Below are 22,097 nucleotides of genomic sequence, written 5' to 3' on the forward strand. Positions count from 1 at the left end.
TAGCAGGTCCATGCAACTGGGGTGGGGGGCGGGGGGAGGGGGGTCGCTGGAGCTACGAGGGGACACGTACCCACATGCTATCAGGCTCTCGTGACATTAATCACGTCTTTCCAGGAAGACAATTTCTGAATTCGAGGTCTGTGAGAACCAGCCTTCCTATTTTCCCTGGCCCTCATTCCAGATTCAGGAATAAGGACAATTTCATTTTTTCCATCTGGTCCGTCAATACGTTGGCACTGACCCACACCTGACAAAAGCCCTCTTCTTCAGCGAGAGCACGGTGCCCTTTTCCCCAGATGCAGAAACTGTTCGGAAGGTCATTTCCACCCACACAGAATCGTTTCAGCTGAAAACTTTAGGGTTCGTATACGAGAGTTTCAAACGGGCAATTTTTTTTTTTTCAGGTATCAATCACAATGTGAGATTTTAATTTAAGGTAAAGGTTCAAAGTTCATCATCGTTGACATATGAAGGCTCCAAAGATGGGTACTCGTCACAGATTGAACCACCAGCGTCAGAGGAGACAAATGCGTGTGACAGTCAAGTAACTTCCTTTCTTCTTTTCCAGCCTTATAGCCCTGCATTTCAAACATCAATAATCCCTTGATTATTTCTGACGATTTATCCTGTCACGAAAACTTTCTTTCTTTACTCTAACACAGTGGACTATATTTCCAGATAGTAGATTAAACTCACGGAAGACTGTTTACTTTTCTGATCGTCTTTTGATTATCAGCTTTCATTTTAAGGCATCATCACTGTACGGCTTTTTAACGTGTCACCTTCGTTCCTTGGCGGTGAATTTCTGGGAATTATATCCAGGTAAATGTGATTTATTTTGACATTTCTAGTCTGACAGTCCAGTGCTAAATTTACACTCCATATTTCAAGTCAACTCTCGACAGCAAGCCTTTTTTAATGTTTTGTTTCTTTTTTTATGTTGCTGCATTATTTGTCTGAAAAAATGGGTTTTGAGTTCATAAAATCTCCTTGATATTATTACATAGCATACCAACTGCTTTTCAGACTTTCATTTCATTTTCAGAATAGTCTTCTAATGTTCTTTACAGAAAAAAAGGTCCGCCAATAATCCACCACATAAAAAAAAAAACTTTCAAATTCATGACTGGCGTTTAGCTAACTTGATTTATTTGTAATAACATGTGGGATTTTCTCTAATGCTTTTGGCTTAAAATAATCCAGGCTGTACATGAAACACTGAAATCCTCCTTTCCTGATTTCCAACGATATCGTATATATACCTCTCTTGATTTTAACAATAAAACCTCCAGTTCCTTGCCTTCAAGTATTTCATCTTTGCATCAAACACTTTAATTTACTTTCAATCCTCAGTTTTTGTAGATCTATTTCTCTTCCTACACATCGACTTCCATTTTCTCTGCTAAAGTAAAACACTATCGTTTTTGAAAACCTCCAGTAAACCGTAGTCCTAATGTACCTGGCCTTGATCCTTTCGATAAACCAGATGAACCAATTGGTGGCAATTTCGTCCATCCGGATTAAACGAATACAAGAGTGAGGCTACTTAGCATCCAGTTCGATACCTACATACGCAACCGTTGTACAACAATATCCTTCAGTTTTCACGACATCCGCTGATGGTTATTTACTCCCAGCACGAGGGCTCACGCTATTGGACCAAAAGTTTCGTATGAATTCGCCCTAGCAGTCTTCATTCATATGGTCAGTTTTCCAGGCAGCGTCTGAGCGATAATCACTTAGGCTTCCGCAATGCAAAATAAGTTCATTCAATCATAAGGCAGCAGTAAGGTTATACAACCCTTCCAACAAAAACACTATTTATTTATCTATTTATTTATTTATTTTTGAGAGGAGGCAGCTTGAATAGCATAGCAGATCTACCTCGTGCAGCAAACAAAACCTACTCACAATTACTGCAGCAGGCCAATTAGCCCTTTACATGTACTTTATCGTACCATTCCAAATTCATTGTAGCAAGCATGACCTCACTTCTTGAACTTCTATTTGTTCTAAAACTTCAATCATTCAGCCAGATTAGCATATCAAGTTATTACTTGTTTCTTTCCCCTTCCAACAAATTCCCGTATAACAAACATTTTCCATAGACACAGCCTCGCCTCCAACAGTTCTCTTTAAATAATCTCACCACCTCAAACTGACCCGGTCGTCACTGATAAAATTTAATCGGCCATATGCAGTTTTTAAATGTATTTCGTGACGAACACATAAACGAACACACGCGATGTAGCGTTCTGCTAAAGGTTAGCAGATCCTTATCTTAAGTTCTGATGGTGCTGCTGTACGGTTGGCCTACGATTTTTTATTAGAATGTGTTACTATAGTAGATTTACATCAGCCGTGCATTTGACGTCCAGGCCCGTCCTTTGCGACGCTCCTGATTGCCTGATGATAAGCCAATCACAGGGCTGGAAACTCTGTCTCTCGAGAGAGTTCACATAGGGAAGAAGTATGTTCCACCTCTCCTGAGGGACACGTCTTTCAGGAGAGGTGGAACATACATCCTGCCTATGTGAACTCTGTCGAGAGACAGTGATTGGCTTATCAACAACCAATCAGGAGCGTCGTAAGGGACTGACCTAGACATCAAATGCACTTTTGATGTGAATCAACTAGAGTCTAACAATACAGCTTTTAAAGTGTGACTCCCTCTCTCTAATGGCAAAGAACATTAGCTTCAAATACAGGCATGCAAATGGACGTTTAGGAGTTAAGTGACGCACAAATACACAAACATTCATGTGAATTGCGCAAATGTGTAAGTATTGCATTAGCAAAGAATCACACCCACGTTCCCTTACTTGCCTACTTCCTGATACAAGGGAATTTCCTTATAAAGAATCGACCAGGTTGCTGGAGCTTTCCAGTAACAAATAAACGTCTTTTTATGGACGTTGACACAACTAACATAGATTTTCTTTATGGTGTTTTTACGTTGCATGGGAAACAATAAACATAGAAAGCTACAAGACCTCGAAGAGAAAGATATCGCACGTTGATAATCGTACGGATAATTGATCAAGGATTGATATTTACAAAAATAACCACAATCATAATCGAATTATGCAGATCATTTACTTTTGAGTATTATGTCAATCAAATCAATACTAAATAGTCTTAAACTGGGGTCATGGCATTTACTTTCAGTGATTCGAGATGATACAGAATGCACAGTACATTTGCTTCTCAGGTAGTAAAGGTTCCTCATTCGTAAAGGCATATTTTTATGAAGCTTATGGAGCCTCGAAGGTGTTTCTGACAAAACTAAAAGATTCCCATACTTCATCACATTTAAACAAGTACAAGAATGCCATCACACCTTACCTATTTCTATGAAAACCCAGATAAAATATTCTGGCCGTGTTCATTTCCAAACCTAATCGAATTACTGACGCAGCCAAAATAATGAAAGTAGTGACGCCATTAATTCCACTCTCCATAAAGCCTCCCGCTACAAAATATAATATAAGAAAATAAAAGAAAGAGAATAAGTAAGTAGGAAATCGTGTAGCCAAGGGCAACTCCTCCATACTTATGATTTCTCGGGAGTTCATTCTCTGGCTCCTCCGTCGTGCTCCATCCCGGGGAAATGAGGCAACACTAAATATGAAAACGTAATAACCTCATTTATATTAATTACAGAGATCATAAATGTCCTCGGTGTAAGGAGGGAGAAAAAATAGAGACAAGTGGTTCTGTTACCCCTCATCCCCTCCCCTCCCCTCCCATCCCCACCAGCCAACGGGAGGTGCTGCAGCTTGCTTTATGCTAACCCGCCGTTTCCCCTCATTCTTCTGTTTGGGGCGCTTCATGCTCTTGCCCTTATGGCTTTTCTTCTTTTGCTTCACACACGACCACAGGGCGTCTTCGTCTTCCATTCGTGTTAACAGGTAGACCAACAGCCGCTTCATGGAATGCTATGGACACACAATAGCCTGGCTTCTCTCCAAACCTGCTCTGGATTGATAAACTCTTGCGCACACTCCCATCTACCTATCACAGGCATTCCATTCTAATCTTCATCAACGGATACTTTAGTAAATGAATATAAAAACTTAAAATATACATATATCTGTGTGTGTGTGTGTGTGTGTGTGTAATATATAGTTAGTATGTGCATGCACAAACAAACGTTTTTCTCCTACTATTCCTCCAGTTCATAGCCAGAATTTTATTTTCGAAAGTTAAATCTCCACTCTTGACTGCAGCCTATGCAGTCGATTAATTACTAGGGACATTATTCTCTGCTTATTATGTCCACAACAGTCCTTTGGTTTTGAAGCGACTTTGCTTTAATTCTTCTTCCTGATAATGGAGCGAAAGATGTTTATGTATGTATGTATGTATGTATGTATGTATGTATGTATGTATGTATGTATGTATGTATGTATGTATGTTATGTATATAAATATATTAATACATATTAGTATATATAGATATATATATATATATATATATATATAAAATCTCACCAATCATCACATTGTCAAAACCCAGTTTTTTACCGGATACTAAAGATAAAATCAGTTATCTACGGCACTAAAAGGACCGCAGTAGGCATTAAGTAAGTGGCGGTACTTTTAATACTAGTTAATAAAAATAATTAAAAAAAAATTAAAAGGCAGTCTCCTTAAGTGGTACGGTGAACAAAAACCGAAATTCCAAAACTCAAAGTCTGCATTACCAATGTATCCAACGCATGACTGATTCTGTCACAAGTGTGAAAGATTTTATCTTTACATAGGTCATATAAGGACAATGGCAGCTTCGGGATATACTTTCGTCAGATTCTTGCAAATTCTTACCATACAACTAATTCCCAACCGGTATTCCAAGACTGGTATGATCTGTTATTACTTGAGAGAGAAAAGCCACTGGATTCTTCCTTATGCCTTGAAAACTGGAATGAATTTCAAGAAACTGTCAATCTATTCTGTTCTGTATAAACTGCATCACACACAAAGGAATCAAACACTGAGGCAAGCTTCATTTTCCTTCTAAGACGCGTAGCTTTCAAGTTCCCTCGTCTGTTCGTCGTCTGTAGTCTTGACGAAGCTTGAATCCAAACGAGCACTGCCTATAGACGCCAGAGCCAAGAGACGGCGGTCATACTCCCTGATATTGCTCCGAAGCGCATCTCAAATGATCGCCATCCATTTCGCTCTCATCTTTTCAGTTTTGCTTTGCGAGGAGCCGATCCCATGAATACCGTCTCATTTCCCCAGCAAGCATTTATGATGCATCTCCTTCCCACTCCTCTTACATTTATCATTTGCCTGGTGCTGCTTCTCATACTCTGAACGCGTACAGTGAGCCCTGCATGCATATCTGACGCACACCTTGAGTTATTCAGTGCGAGCGCGTGAATTTATAATGACTGTGTATATATGTTGTGTATGTATGCATGTATTTATGTATGTATGTATGTATGTATGTATGTGAGTGTGTGAGAACGGTCCTCTTATCATTACGAGTGCGCACATACACAAAGAACCTCCATTTTGTGTTTTACTTGAATTTTCCACCCAGGGGGCATTCCTGGAAGAATCTACGTAGACGTTTTTTCATAACTCAAGAACAACTTCGCATTATTTTCGAATTTTCAAAGAAAATTATGAAAATGACGACAATATTTTATCTGGATCTTATTTACTCAGTGTGCATGGACATAATGGCTATACATACATATATAATATATATACATACATACAATCGCTTTATCAAAATCTACATAGTTGCTTTTTACTCTTATTGTAATTAGTTTGTTATGCAGTACCTTCAGCTTAATACGAACAGTTTCCGCTGCTAAATTTCCCTAAACATCCCTCTCAATTATACAGCCTTTTTACCTCTCACCTCTACAGCTTCTCTTTTACATGCTTTGCTCTCTCTCTCTCTCTCTCTCTCTCTCTCTCTCTCTCTCTCTCTTTGTGTGCACCTTATGTAGGAGCGCTAGACTCTTACACATACCTTCTCATATCTACCAAGATACCCCAAGGCTAGCCCCAACTTAAATTATGAAAATAATGAAGCAATAATATGACTCGCCCAAAAATTCTTTTTAAAAATCTTGCAGCGTCTTTCCTTTCCCGTCCTGAGGGTCCTTTACGAAGGATCTTCCGTTTCTCTCTCTCTCTCTCTCTCTCTCTCTCTCTCTCTCTCTCTCTCTCTCTCTCTCTCTCTCTCTCTCTCTCTCCAATGCTTAGATCCTCAGGAGAATATACTTGCACTGCTTTAGGTTTTCTTTCCCTGCAAATGCTATAACTAAATGTTTTTTTTTCTTACGAACCGCTCAGTTTACAAGGAGAGGATCAAATCTCTCTCTCTCTCTCTCTCTCTCTCTCTCTCTCTCTCTCTCTCTCTCTCTCTCTCTCTCTCTCTCCTAACCCATAAAATAACACCCTCATACTGTCATGACTAAATGATATTTTAAATAAAATCAATTTCATGAATTTAACAACTTCTGAAACCGTCTTTCAAAGCATAACTGATGTCTTCTCAGAAAGCGACAGTTGTAAAGATAAATTAAATCAAAAGGAAGGGGATTTCATCGCATGAAAATCGAATAACACGACGGCATAAATATGCGAGAGCGAAAGAAGGAAAATAAATGTTAAGAAAAGAGCAGACGCAGAGGGGCAAAATTTAATATCCATTAAACGGAGCTCAAAGAACAGCTTAGGCACACGTAATGGAACACCTCCAGGAAAAGGATGAAAAAGAGAACAACGGAAAAAGAGGAAATGGAAAAGTAAGAAAAATGTGTTGGAGGAGTAGGAGGAGGAGGAGGAGGAGGAGGAGGCGTTGGTCGAAGGAGGCGAGTTCCCTGTGTGTTTGTGTGTTTGTGCGTGTTTGGATCAATGAATACCTAGTGAATATTTCATCAGCTCTGCTAAACCACACACCTGAGCGCACACCTGCTGCACCATACCCACTATACCATTGCTAGCCATTATATATCACACATTCACAAAATTCTACACATTCTATAGAAAATAGTACGATATACAACGAACAATGAAGCAATATATTTGACAGCTATAATGAACAAAAATCGTATAATCAATGGTGGCTAACAGAGAAGTGCTAATGCAGAAAGGTAATATGAGTGGCGCTCAGACAGGTAAGTCACGGTAGTCATATACGAACCTAATAGACACATTCACACTTTTATAAAATGAATCCTTTCATACTTCCATACAAATGAATGCCCACCATATCATACAGAATGATAGGTGCCATGCGTCTTCCGATGACGACGCATGCAGCAGCGACCCAGTCAGTCGACATCGCTCCAGACCGATAAAGGGAGAGAGCACAAAGCCAGACAGAACTGCCTAGAACAAGCCCACCTGATACCTGTCGCTTTCACTCTTTGTTCTATTCATCTGTTCTGCACTAAAGCCGTCACGGCTGCAAAGGCTAACCGGCGGAAAAACCTTCAGCGTTCATTCAGGAAACTGTAATTAATTACGAAACCAATGTCCTGCAAGGCCAAAGCATGAAGGTAGTAACCGAAAGCATGAAGGTAGTAACCGAAAGCATGAAGGTAGTAACCGAAAGCATTAAGGTAGTAACCGAAAGCATTAAGGTAGTAACCGGAAGCATGCCGTCCGAACTCAGTGTCGCTCATGACAAATGGACCTTCATGTAACTTACGGAAAGGCAAGTATTTGAATAAATTAAAATGGGCTTAAAAACGACCTCCTCCGGTGTATCAAAATATACCTGTCTTTGTACAAAGAGATTTTTGGGCATTCAATACACAGGTGTTAAGTTCACATTCAATACTCCCCTTCAATGGAAAATTCAGATTTCCAAAGCACGCCTCCTGAAATTCAAGCAACTCTGCGTGGGACTTAATGCATCAATCCCTACGTGGAATCCTTCATTTTCAGAACAGGTGTCTGAAGAGCAAGTGCATCTAGCAAGAATCAACACATCCATTCTTGAGAGCCGAGCTGAAACTCTACCACAACTTCTGTTTGCGAAATGCGTCTTGAAGCATCACGGTATACATACAAAAATAGGTAAATAGAAAGGAACGCTCCCTGCTCTTCCACAGAAAATATTAAGACTTAAAACAGGTAACATCTAGGAACTTGTTCCAAAATCACAAGTTCTTACCGATCTTAGATTGTGTGCAATCTCAGTCGCGAAAAATCTCTCTCTCTCTCTCTCTCTTCTCTCTCTCTCTCTCTCTCGTCTCTCTCTCTCTCTCTCACACACACACACACACAATATACGTGTGTGTATATTATATATATATATATATATATATATATCAATATATATATAATATATATATATATAGTATATATAATATATATATATATATATATATATATATATATATATATGAACCATGATGTCATCTTACAGTTTCTCGACTTTCTCGCACTTCTTTCGATGTGCCTATCACACATGCTTAGTATATCCAGGCTCAATTCAACAGACGTATACGCTTGAACAGACCTACACCGGCTCTCGTCTTCGTAACACAGTGGCAAGGTACATTAGAGCGTCCTAACTAAAGCTCTTGTGCGTTGGCTCCAAAGATTCCTTCGAAAAAGATGCTGTTCCTTTGGTTATCAAAGAAATAAATATGTTGGAAAAGTCATGTGTGAATGTTTTCACACATACACACACACACAAATATATATATATATATATATATATATATATATATATATATATATATATATTATGCTTGTAAGTTTTCTCCATATAGTCATGTAATTTTCAAGAACCACAAAGTTCTCTTAATTTCTAGATATCTTCACACTTGAAAACGCTTGTCACTATTAAGCCCAGATCCAAATGGAGAGAGACTATCTTAATTTCTGTCTTCATTTGGATCTATGCCTTGTAGTGATAAACTTTTCATAAGTGTAAAGCGCACTTTATAAAAGTCGAAGGACTGACCAAAGTCAAACTTAACGACCTATTCACTGTTGGCGTCGGTGCACAGCTGAACAATCTTTCTATCGTAAATAAATCACCAGAGAATAAGAAACTGAACTAACAGAAAGATTAAGATCCTAATTATAGTATTGCTGAACACAAAACGAACTTCAGAGCTATTTATTAAGTGAAGACAACAACTATATTTACACAGCTTCATTCATTCTCTATTATGAAAACAGTAAAACGTAATAAACAAAATAAAATATGGCTAAATAAGATAGAATACCTTAAGAAAATCGATATACGAATAAACAGAATTTCTTGACGACAAAAGCTCAATGCCATAACATGTTCTCAATCACATTATAGCGCTTTTTACGATCATCAGACACCGAAATTGTTTCTCTAATAACATCATTGGGAGAGTTTCCTGAATGCCCGTTAAAAAAAAAAGCAATTTTCCAACTAAAAGTATTTTGTAGTAATGTCATTTCGTCTAACTGAAGTTGAAATTCTAATTAAAATTCCATCACGCTCATCCTGAAATATATATGAAAGACAGCTGTATTGGAAAAAAGCTTTGTCAATTTGTTCACCGCTAACTGGACGATTTTCAATACTTTCCTGTCTCGCAGACAAAAAAAAAAAAAAAAAATTTACAAATAAGCCTGATCATTAATGCACTTTCCGTATACACAATATCATCAGAATGAGTAAAAGAAAATACCTTCATTTACTAAAATGTTAATGAGGACACTTTTTCATGAAGTAACACCAAATCCATACATTATAAATTGGCTCACAGAGTAAACTAATTCCACGATGAAAAGAAATAATGCTCGCAACAGCCACGAAAAAGTGTTCGTGTCCTTCAATAAATCCATATAAAAAGGAACTCCTTTTACGAAAGGATATGGATTTTCATCCATTTTACTCTGGGGAAAAATATCTCGGAACTTTCGTATGGCTAAGAAGTAAGTTACCACTGACAACGTATCAGTCAGTGCTTTTGCTCGTACAAACTTCTGAGGAATGACGAAAACCTTTGTATAGAAAGACAGATATTTACGGAATGTAAATTTGGTTTGGCTTGTCCGATCTACTTTCATAAAAATTGGTATAAGTAAAGGACGGCTACATTGACTTGAAAGTGGAAGACTTCTACATAGAACAAAAAAATGAAAACGCCCAAAAGAAAGGAAAGGGAGCACCAAACAGGCATAGAACTGGAAAGAATAACATCCACCCCTTTCTGAGAGATGAACGTCCTTCTTCGTTAAACTCGGAACCTTAATTAGTACCAACATTTGTAACAACCATACGTCACGGAGAACTGAGCATTTATGAAATACCATCTTCAAAAACTTCTGACTACAGACTTTATAAAATGGAACAGGCATAACAGGCAGCTAAATATCCTTTTTTATCTATCTAATCCTTTTATTAAATAAATTTAAGATTCTTGAGACACAATAAATGCTGAAGATATTCCAATTTATTTCTTAAATTTCCAAAAGGGGATACGTTACTAAGTAAATGCCAAAAATATCACACTTTATGTATGTTCGAATCCTGCCTAGGATCCTGTCCCTTTTGGGTTTGATACAGAGGAAACAGAACTTGTCAATTCGGGTATATATGAAAAACTATATGTTTGTTGAGAGAGTTATACGAAGGCAAAATAAGGGATTTAATGACGGCAAGTTCTAAACTATACTTTTCAATTTCGATTTCCTGCTCCTTCGTTTGCTCAGGTTTAGGCTGCATTGTTGGGACTCTTTCATATCCCCTAAAACCTTCTTGTTCTTCGCCATGAAAGCTTCCTTAGAGGGACACAGGTATACCCAAAAAGGTAGGACTGAATATAATAAATACATGAATAACTGAATTACTATATAATTACAACACGCAATCAACTGAGCCTTTGATCTTAATACCCTGGATCTGCTTTCGATGAAAATCTGAATACCCTTGACCTGCTTTCGATGAAAATCTGAATACCCTCGACCTGCTTTTGATGAAAATCTGAATACCCTCGACCTGCTATCGATGAAAATGCGATACGCGTTCAAGAAATGATTGACGAAAGACCTGAGCTATCAAATAAAGCTCTTGTTTTGGGAGGATTTTTACATCTGACAATAAAACGCAATATATATACATTAACGCTCGAGTAAGATTTTTTTTAAGACCCAATGCTCTTCATCTGGAATAAGACATAATCGTAAACATATTCTCATTTGCAACATAGGAACCAAATCACGAGACTTTTAATGCTTTCACTCTCAACGTGGACATTATCCTGTAAGACTTTCCAATAAGGATATTCAAAACGGCTTCAGAACTATTAAAGTGATAATAATCTGCACATAAAGATTATGCGAACTAAGGTAAGTTCAGAATAGTTTTCCCTCTAAACAAATAATCAAGAGCTTGCGACGAAATGTTTCCATGGGGTCTCCCAACACTGCCAAGGGTTTGTTATTTCATTTAGAGTTTTTAAACCCTGAAAGAGAGCAGTCAGGGTTTTAATTTCGAGTAATCATTATTGTGTACAGAAAAAATGCGTCGAAAAACGCAGGTGGAGAAAAAAATGTCAAATGATATGATGAACCAGTGCAAGGCTTAATAATGGAGTGCAGACCAGAAAGGCTTCCTTTCATCGTACTACTCCGGAGGATCCGTAGCGAGTCCCAGGAGAGGCGGCGCAGCCCAATTCCATTACATACTTGCGACAAATGACAAGAGGCGACGACGGCGGTGCGCACCAAGAAGTGGCGTGGCAGTCCACAGGGGCCTCTCGAGTTTCAGGAATCAATGCCTGCCACTAGAAGATGACGCCCGCGGGTCAAGTGGTCGCTTTTATTGTCTTCCACTTTACTCAGGATTTCGTCCTCCAGGGCTCTTTCTGCCCCTCCCCTCACAGCCCTTTCAGAGGGCTTCCCTATCTATTCCTAGGAACACTTACTACCCTCCTACCCTCTCTCTCTCTCTCTCTCTCTCTCTCTCTCTCTCTTTCTTCTTCTTCTTACACAGTCCACCCTTAGATTACTCGACTACCTTCTTCTCGTCGAATGGCTATCTTAAGAGAGCAATGTTGCTTATCATTATGGCAATTACCTCCTCGTAGAGGCAATGACATCCGTAGCTGCGCCTAGTTTCCTCATTAATCTAAAGACAGCCTTATCACATCCAATCATGCCGAATGGTGCCGTTTCGGGTGTCTATGATGTAATGGAGTGGTCAGATTACGGGTATTCCTATCAGTTCAAACGGTCAGCCTCCCACTACATAGCGCTCTCTCTCTGCTGTATGTAGACCTACTGATCATCATTTACCTCTCTATCTAAAGTAAATGAATATTAAACCAGAGAACTCTTGATGATGAAAATACATACTGAAACTTCAATAAAAAGATTGGAAGCACATTATCACATAGTTACCTCTGTGCCAAGCCTTATTCCAGCAGTGTAAAAATACCATCTCTCTCTCTCTCTCTCTCTCTCTCTCTCTCTCCTCAATCTCTCTCTCTCTCTCTCTCTCTCTCTCTCTCCCCGATTTTCTTGACTTCAAAGAGCCAAACCGATCCCTATCAAAATTTTGATCAACTTACATAAAGGTCTTCAATTCGCCACATTCAAATACTCGAATTATGTTACGCAGTGCCTTCAATAAACAACAGATCAAAACTCATCCACCTTAAATAACAAGCATTTGATAACTCGCCATTTTCCTTCAGTCAGGTTTCTGAATTGTTTTAATATCCTTTCAAGTGGGAAACCTGGTAATCTATTCGCGAATATACCTAATTCTCTTATCCATATTCGTTCTTATATTTTACATTCAACCGCCACAATATGATTGTCTTTCCTTGTACCTCGGTTTCAAATATGAAAATCCTATTCATAATAAAAAAAACAAAATTATACAGAACACTCCTAAAACTGTCATCAAAATTATCAAAACATTTGGAGTAAAATAATACGCCTAATGAAATAACCATTCTTTGATACGTTTGGTAACAAATCTATTTCTGAGAAAAAACTTAAACAAAACACTCCCATCTAGTTGGCAGTTTTAAAAGATCCAACCACACCTCATTTGTTCTGGGTACTCTTTCTTAGGTCATGGTTTTCAATCCAACCAAATACAAGATAATCTACCGGTAGAAATATTTCCGAATGCACATAATAGATTTAATTCATGATACAAGGCCAACTGACAACTCCAAAGAATAATATGCTATTTACTTCAATTAACGCAGAGCGTAAAAGTACAGATAATACCTAAGCGGATAAACTGATTATCATGATACATTTTCAAATGAGATTCACGCGTCTTAACATACAAACTACAATGCTTTTATATAATATATATATATATATATATATATATATATATATATATATATATATACATACACACACTATATAATAATTATATATATATATATATATATATATATATATATATATATATACAATGTATATATGTGTGTGTGTGTGTGTTATATCTATACCAAAACTCTGTTGCATCTAATATCAAAAATCAGTGGCGAGGGAAGCGGGACACCACCCAAAATAAATAAAAATATATAAAATAAAAATATACAATAAAATGACCTACGCATTTTACTTCCAAACAAGCTGTCCCTCTCTCACTGGTGAATCCGAGGACATTCGAATGATCCCGAAAGCTATTAAAATTTCCGCACTCCTGGTGACTCCCCTTACTGAGCATCTGACATTTTCTTCCATAATCCTAGCTAATTTTATTCAACTTGTGTTTATTTAAAATACTTTATAATTTCTTCTCCCTAAGTTTCAATCCCTCCCTTTTGGGCCTGGCCACCAAACTGGCAAGGACGTTCCAGTCCCTCCGGCTAAGCGTAAAAAATAAGCGATTGCAATCAACTGCACAAGGCTAATATAAATTATGAGTCGCTTGAACGAGAGTGATCTTTGTTCCGGAAAGGACAAATCCGACCCACTCATTTTACACTCCAATTACAATGCAGAAGGCGTCCATAACCTACGATCTAGGCCATAATTACATAATCTGCAATAATATGTGAATCATTTATTCATCAGACTGAAAATCTTAAATCAATCTCAAATAAGGCGTGATATGATTCACGCAACGAAGGAACACGAATTAAAGATAAACATCGAATCCTATCCGCGTGCAATTCACACCAATGAACTTCCTGATGCCCAAAGCACTTTTCCAGACTGCAAACTGACTCCAAGGAATCAAACAAGGGATTCGGAGTACAGATCAAGCCGCCTTTCTTCTTAAACGTTTCAACAAAACTACTAAACTGTTTATTCAGGAAAATAAATCTAGGAGATAAGGACGTTTACAAAAAATGGGACCAGATCACGGAACCAAAGTACCTGTCATTCATCGCAGAGAGAGAGAGAGAGAGAGAGAGAGAGAGAGAGAGAGAGAGAGAGAGAGAGAGAGAACTATATAATAGGACAAGGCCACTACGAATTGGCAATTCACCTTGAGGCGTAATCGTACCCGTTTCAAAGTCAGCTAAACCAGACCAGACTGTTCATTTCCCCGTCTCTGTGTTGTCTCCGTCAAAAGATGACAATATTCAGTGGTTGCCAATGACGCAGTGCTACATTACTGAGCTTCGGTGCATGTCCAATCACAGGGGAGCTTCGCGCTCAAAAATCATTACCGCAATTCGTTTCCTGCTTTCATAGTTATAAAACACAAAATCTTATGTTTCTGCTTATTACGGAAAACAAAATCATGATTGTATGCTCACTAACTAAACCATACACACACACATCCAAAATTCAAGTTGTCTACCATCCCGGCCACACCCCTTCAGAAAGACTTATGGTGAAGAGCACGCGCGCCCACGCACACATATATATATATGCAACAGAAAAGTTTTACTTTGTACCAAAATCTCTGTGCTTTCTTCCCTCTCTCTCATTTGAGACTGACCAATCAGTGGCGGTATGATTTATATTGCCGTAACGATAAAGGTAATTTGTCACGCTGTGGAAAGAATGTGCAATAATGATGTTGACAATACGCTGCACCAACAAAGCAAATGATGTGGCGTTACTCTATTTTATAATGACCCATTTTTATCTGTATGCATATCTCATTATTATTATTATTATTATTATTATTATTATTATAAAAACTGAAAGACACACCTGTGGAGAACATGCTACTTGGCATTATTTTGATTTTCAGGTTTTAGAACAAGGCAGGAAGCTCACACCGGGCCAATTCGACAATATTTTAGCTTCTTTTTGAAGGATTTCAACGAGCGCAGACACAGATATTCGCTTTATATAAAGCTGAATACATTTTACCTTTTATCTTTTCTACAAAATACTATATGTAAGCAAGTAAGAATGTATTTATATGTATAAAAATTAACGTTTATGTAAAAATTTGATTCGCAAGCACATCTACTAAGAGAGCGCGCGCTTGTGTAAGAGTGAGTTAGCATTGCTTACAAATCTTAACACTTGACCAAATTAATGAAGTTCTATGTGTGTTACACGTAAAATTTGTGGATTTCACGCTCACCCTGAAAATTGTGTATGTATGTAATTTATATTGTGTATGTATATATATATATATAATATATATATATATATATATATATGTGTGTGTGTGTGTGTGTGTATATATATATATATATAATATAATAATCTAGTATATCATATACATATATTATAATATATAATTAATTAATAAATATATATATATATATAATATATATATATATATATATATATATATATATATATATATATATATACATACACGTACAATTACCAAACACTGTGACGAGCATGCATTACGCACATCTGAAACATCTCTGTTGCATTTAACATCAAAAATCATTAGCGAGGGCAGCACGATCCCAACCCCAACCCCACCCCAAAAAAAATAAAAATAAAATAAAAGACAAATAATTACTCAATCCTTTCAAAATGGGCAACGAATCCCTCAAGCACAAGGGATTAAAGCACTTCATTCTATTTAGCTGGGCGTAGTGCATTCACATGCGCACTTCAAGCACTGGCACGCCTTCGCAGTGTACGACAGATACCGAATGCAGTTGTTCGATGGTACTGGACTATTCGCAATGAAGAGCACCAAATACTGCCCTTTGTTACAAAGGTATCTGCTATTTCTTGAATACTTAATGTTTTCTAAAAGCTTCAATACAGAAGACGAGAATGTCCAATCAATTCCAGATAAATAATCGCTCTCCAAATAAAGGTCGAAAGGCAAACCCAAACTTCCATTCCAGTGTTGCTGCAGAGTAAGTCAAGATTTGAGAAGCAGTCAGGTCTAACGATGTATGAGCTCTATATCAAACGAGGAAGATCAGAGAAACACAAGGGCACGGATGACATTCCAAAGTCTATGGCTATATAATCATATCATGGTAGTCCATAATACGATTCCAACTAAGAATGACAAAAATCCTCTTTAACGCATTGTCAACCTCGAAACAAGGACCACGGAGAGGTTACCTACAAGTAAGACACACTTCCACTTTTCAAGAAATCTCCGGTAGAGACAACCTCCAAGTTTCCGCGCTGAGCTAAGGCGTAATCCGATATACAGACTTCATTATATCCTGTTATCATTTAAATCAATTTGGCTTCATCTTAAACGTAATTCTTAAAAAAAATAAAATTTAAATGTACACATATTACGTCATTAATTAACCAAGTTACTTGACTAACCTTAAATTATGATTTTCACTAATTAAACTTCATAATCGTGAAATCGACTGATTTTTCAGCCTTTGAAAACAAGTATTATTATGAAGTGGACGCGTTTCTGATTTCCCTGTTACCGAGAGTTCCTTACAAATATAATCTGTGCATTAAGTGCCCACTTATTGTTTTGAAAAGACTTATATCCTGCAACACGATTTGGCTACTATCTGCATTCTTAAGCCAAGAATATTGTATAGGTTAATTAAATATAAAAACATTCTCCTGTTTATCTCAAGAAAAGTGGCTCACTATATTTCTTCACCATGTCCTTCATAATTCATAAACATTTGGCCATTGAAGCTTGAAAAATCTCACTTAATTCAGTCATGTGCATTAATACATGATTAAACTGAATGCAATTATATATATGACTAATTTGGAACATTTAAGAGAGAGAGAGAGAGAGAGAGAGAGAGAGAGAGAGAGAGAGAGAGAGAATTTCCACCGACTTAAAAATTCTGGCTCCCTTTCCACTCAATAGTTAATCTATATTGAAGAGCATCTGGAAGTGCCTCTCTCTCTCTCTCTCTCTCTCTCTCTCTCTCTCTCTCTCTCTCCTTCATTTTTTCATTCTTCCCTTAGATGGTTGCACTGCCCAAGATCACCACTTGAACACGCCCGTCTCCCCTCGTCCCCGAATCAGGGCCCTCCCTCCTTCCCATCAACCCCCTTCAACCCCCTCCACCCTCCCCTCCTTCATGGATGACCCCATACCAACAAGCTCTTCCTCAGCGAGTATTACCAATTCCATCGACATTCTTCAGGCCGCTACCAAGCGACTGCAGGTTTTGTTGGAGACAGGTGACGATACGGAAACGATTATTTTAATCTTTATGAAAATTGAAAGAATTAAACGTATACATAGTACACAAACACACACATATATGTGTGTGCGTGTACGTCATTTTTTTGTATGTTACTATAACATTTTGCACTCGTTGTTATTAACACTTGGAATTAACGTAACGACCACCATTCAATCAAGTAAACTTTTTAAATGAAAAAAATGATTTCATATCATTTATAAGCGAATGTGTTTAAGCCTTCGCCAGCAAGCAGATGTTTTAACACTGGGAAAAATAGTTTTATACCAGTTTATAAAAACAGTTAACGAAACAATCAATTAACAACTCCCTTTACAGGAATCCGAGTCTCATCGCAATGAGAAATGGCTTGAACACTGACAGGTGTTACGACCCAATGCAATAAGTAGTTTATCTTTTAATGAACAGAGAGAGAGAGAGAGAGAGAGAGAGAGAAATTGAAATACCACATACTTATTCTAAATCAGGAATGAATTTTTGTGCACCTCTTGGAAACAATGAGCGCTAGAAAAAAAAAAGTAATTATTTCCCTACGTCGAGCGCACGTATGCAACCACCCTCCTATCGACCAGAAATATGTTCATGTTACGCATCAAACTCAAGTTCCTCACATCTTAGAATAGAATCCTAATATACACGGAGGACAAACTATCCCTGCATAATGATATAACTAATAATCAATAGAATGAAAATGAGCGACTTCATCTTTTTGGTGGCTGTCAGCAGGTTTCGTTCAGTCCAGTTTCCAACATTTTCACTAAATATTTCATTCTCTCTCATTGGGTGCCTCTTCCTCTGAACTTTCCTTGACATTAATTTCACACCGTCTAATTTCCCCATTAACTCCCACAATGACCATTTCCCTTCTTCCTATCTCTCTCATCCTTTTTCCCTCACCATCCCGTGAATCGAGTGTCCCGTAACTCGAACCCCTTATTTGTGAGGAAAATAAGCGGGAGGACCTTCTACTGTTTTCCTTCATCTCCTCAGCTAGTCCTTTTCTTCCAATCACTCTCGTTTGCCCCTAACCCCTGACATGCTATTTTTCCCTTCTCTCCCTCACTTCTTTCCCCTGCATAGTTCCCCTCAGCCTGAAACTCCTACTATCCATACCCGTGGGACGGCAGAAGCACCGACGTAGGGCTCCAATTATCGGCCCCTAAACTCAAGCCATTTTATCAGCTTTCAATATCGCTAGGCAGGTCGAAGGTATTGGTCCAGTCTCACTGGTATCCCCCAGACTTTCCCCTCTCTCCCCCTAAACCCCCCCACCCACCACCCTTTCCGCCTTTCCCGTATACCTAACGTCTCCCCTTATTCAGCCAGCCGTACAGAGGCCGTACCCGCCCTGAGGGGAAATGAGCTCTGTCACCTTGAACACGGCGTGTTACGCTTAACCCAGCTTCATCATCTCCAACTCTTGAGCTTATATTACCGAAACACAATGAGTTTCATAAGCATATTTTTCACCGCACATTAAGTAGGTTCTACTATGATAAGAAATGCAGTTTCTATGACAGGGTGCAATGTAAGACAATAGCAACTGAAAAGGCACTTACAAATTTAGCAAGTAAAACACATGTAACCCTCTACAAATCAACTTCAAACATTTTGAAGAAACTACATTAGGCACTTCTGATTTTATGGATACACTAAACCGGTAACGTAATACTTTGGCACCTAATCCCGTTACATTACACAATCCACGAAAATATACAGGGAGCCCAAAGTCAAGGCACGACAGGTTATCGTCAGTCATAACTAAAACACGAAAAGACTAGGGTACAAAGAAAGAGAGAGAGAGAGAGAGAGAGAATAACCAACACCGTTTGCATAAATCAGAAAAATCGCGGAGGTTTCAGACTGAAGGCTACCAAATGTGTTTTCTGGACATGACTATAATAAACGGCGCGTTGTAACAACCTTCTCACATCAACTGAACACTAGAAACTTAATAGTCTAGTTATTTTGGTCTTTAGGGACCAACCACTGTAAATAAAATTGGTATATAAGAATTCTGGAGACAGTTTTGCTTGTCTTTTGACTTATGGTAAATTCAGTTCTACATAAACACAGTAAAAAGATATATTGCATTTAAAAATGAAGGAAAACACACCCATAAACTTTTATCTTCTGAGAAAGAATGTAAATTAGGTATGTATATATTTGCCTAACAATAAACCTGTCAATTAGATGAATAATGGATTGTACTACTGATAAAAAATCATAATTCATTATCATGAATCAATCTTTTTCTGATTCTGGCCCTCAGTCATTCCCTCCCTGCCTTCTTTATCAACTTTTCCCTTTAATATATTCATACCTATATTTCATCGAAAAAGTTACAAGTCTGTCACAACAGTTACCTGTCAGATTCATAGTTATGAAAAAAACTGCGAGGGCACATGCAGTAAATAAGAAACTCGGCCACAATCTCATGGCTTATGGACTTCCGTAAAACAGCCAACCACGTAATTAAGTCGATAAAACTGATAAAAAAAACGGCTGCCGGCGCCCTGACCTTTCTCTTCAACATACGATGACCCAAACAATGAAAATGGCCCCGAAACTCGTCGTCCCTTCGCCAAAAGAACAAAACAAACCAACAAACAAACAGTATAGCGGAGTCTAAGGGATATTCATCACATAAACGGGTTCATACAATACATAAACACTCCATTGTTGTCAGTTTTTTAACAAATGGACCCCATGGCTGCAATGGCATCAATGGCTTATTAATTGTGATGCGGATCAACCATCACTGTTATTACTGGTTCTTGTCGTGATGTTCCGATGACACGACCAAAGGTCTCAAAATTACATGGACAGTGACGCAAAACCCTAATTGCACATATCGAACTTCACAACAAATAAGTGAGGAATAGCCATTGTTATAAAGATACCGTTGACATTGATTATTATTTTCAATCTACATAATTTTGCCGATGTTATTCTGACAAGAGACGCGCAAAGAGGAAAACGAGAGGCGATAGAGAGAGGAGAAAAGGAAGAGACGTGTGACAACAACACGGGGACAGAGAGAAAAGAGGGAGGGAGGGAGGGAGGAAGGGAGGAAGAGGGGTGAGGAAGCAAGAGGGAGGTTGGACAGGGTAGACAGTTCATTACAGCTACCCACCCAACCGCCTCTTTCCCCCCGAATTCCTTTTGATAGCCTTTAAGTGCTATTAGGACAATAAAAGTGATTCATGGGGTAGGCATTACAGCGTACAGACACGCACACGCCCATGTAAATTAGATGATGATTATAGAGAACGTAACCACCCCTTCTCTGACGTCATACCAGGTCAGCCATACTGCAAGAAGGAAAAGGAGGAAAATCAGGGACAAACAACATTATTGCAAGAGGGAAAGGAAGGTTGGGGGACTGTATTTCTTACAAGGTCAGACATGGGGTAAATAGGCGAGTCCACTACACAAGGAGGAAAACATTATGAAAAGACAGAAGGTATTACTCGAAGGTAGGTGGTATTCTAACGAAAAGAACTGCCGAAATAAACTACCACAACAAGGAAACTGAACAAACTGTGGCCATTCACCCACTGGGTCGTTAGGTGTAATTACTTCCACAGTTAAAACGCACAGGTAAGGTATCCAACGGTAGTACATAATGTAAGAATGTATTTTGAAGGTGTTAGGAAGGCAGGTATTCTCTCTCTCTCTCTCTCTCTCCTCTCTCTCTCTCTCCAAGTACAAATGGCAAAGGTGAAGACAGGGCTGACAACCCTCGTTAGACACGAAAGCAAAACCAAATCTCAAAATATGAGGAGTGGAACCTTTGAAAGAGCGTGCAACCTGGTCTAAATAACTACCGACTTGACACGCAATAATACCTTTTAGGTCTTTCCCATAAAAAGACAGTTCCCCCTTTATTTAATGGTGGAACTGTACAATATATATATATATATATATATATATATATATATATATATATATATATATATATATATATATATATATATATAATATATATATATATATATATATATATATATATATATATATATATATATATATATATATATCATACAAATATGGAAATACACTATGTATATAAATGTGTGTGTCTATAAATGGCTACAAGATGTTTGAAGTAAATTTGAGGTGCGTGCGTGGAAAATTCCATGTACCTTGTACCTGGCGTGCATTGTTCAAGCGAATGTCAGTGAAATCCAATTAGGGGCTGAGCCGTGGATAGAGTGCGCGCAGAGTGCATATCCCCGAGGGGCATTACCACCACACAATTGGTGAATAGGTGCATAGGCACTTGAGAATTCGGCACGGGAGGGTTGTCACGTGTTCTGATAGAGCACTGATTTTATAGCGACGTTCGTCAGGAATCCTCTGTCCCTTCAGACACGTGCCTCTTTCTTCATAAGGCACTTTATTCCTAATAATCTACTCGCCAGTCAATCAGATTATCAAAGGATGTATGAAATTAAATACAAACGAGTGAGTTAATATACCTCGTTAAAATGCTACGCATTTCCAATATCCTCTATACGTTAAAACAGATTCAACAAAGGAAATTAAAAGCAAACTCACGCAA

At 38.1% G+C, this 22,097-nt stretch overlaps 1 protein-coding gene across 12 annotated transcripts in view; it reads right to left on the minus strand.

The window, feature by feature from the left end:
* The window catches only part of LOC135210366 (protein couch potato-like), a 320,503-nt gene that overhangs the window by 50,070 nt on the left and 248,336 nt on the right, over window positions 1-22,097 (minus strand). The gene's annotated exons all lie outside the window — the stretch shown is intronic.

Source organism: Macrobrachium nipponense, chromosome 39 (genome assembly GCF_015104395.2).
Source record: "Macrobrachium nipponense isolate FS-2020 chromosome 39, ASM1510439v2, whole genome shotgun sequence".
Classification (NCBI taxonomy): Eukaryota; Metazoa; Arthropoda; class Malacostraca; order Decapoda; family Palaemonidae; genus Macrobrachium; species Macrobrachium nipponense.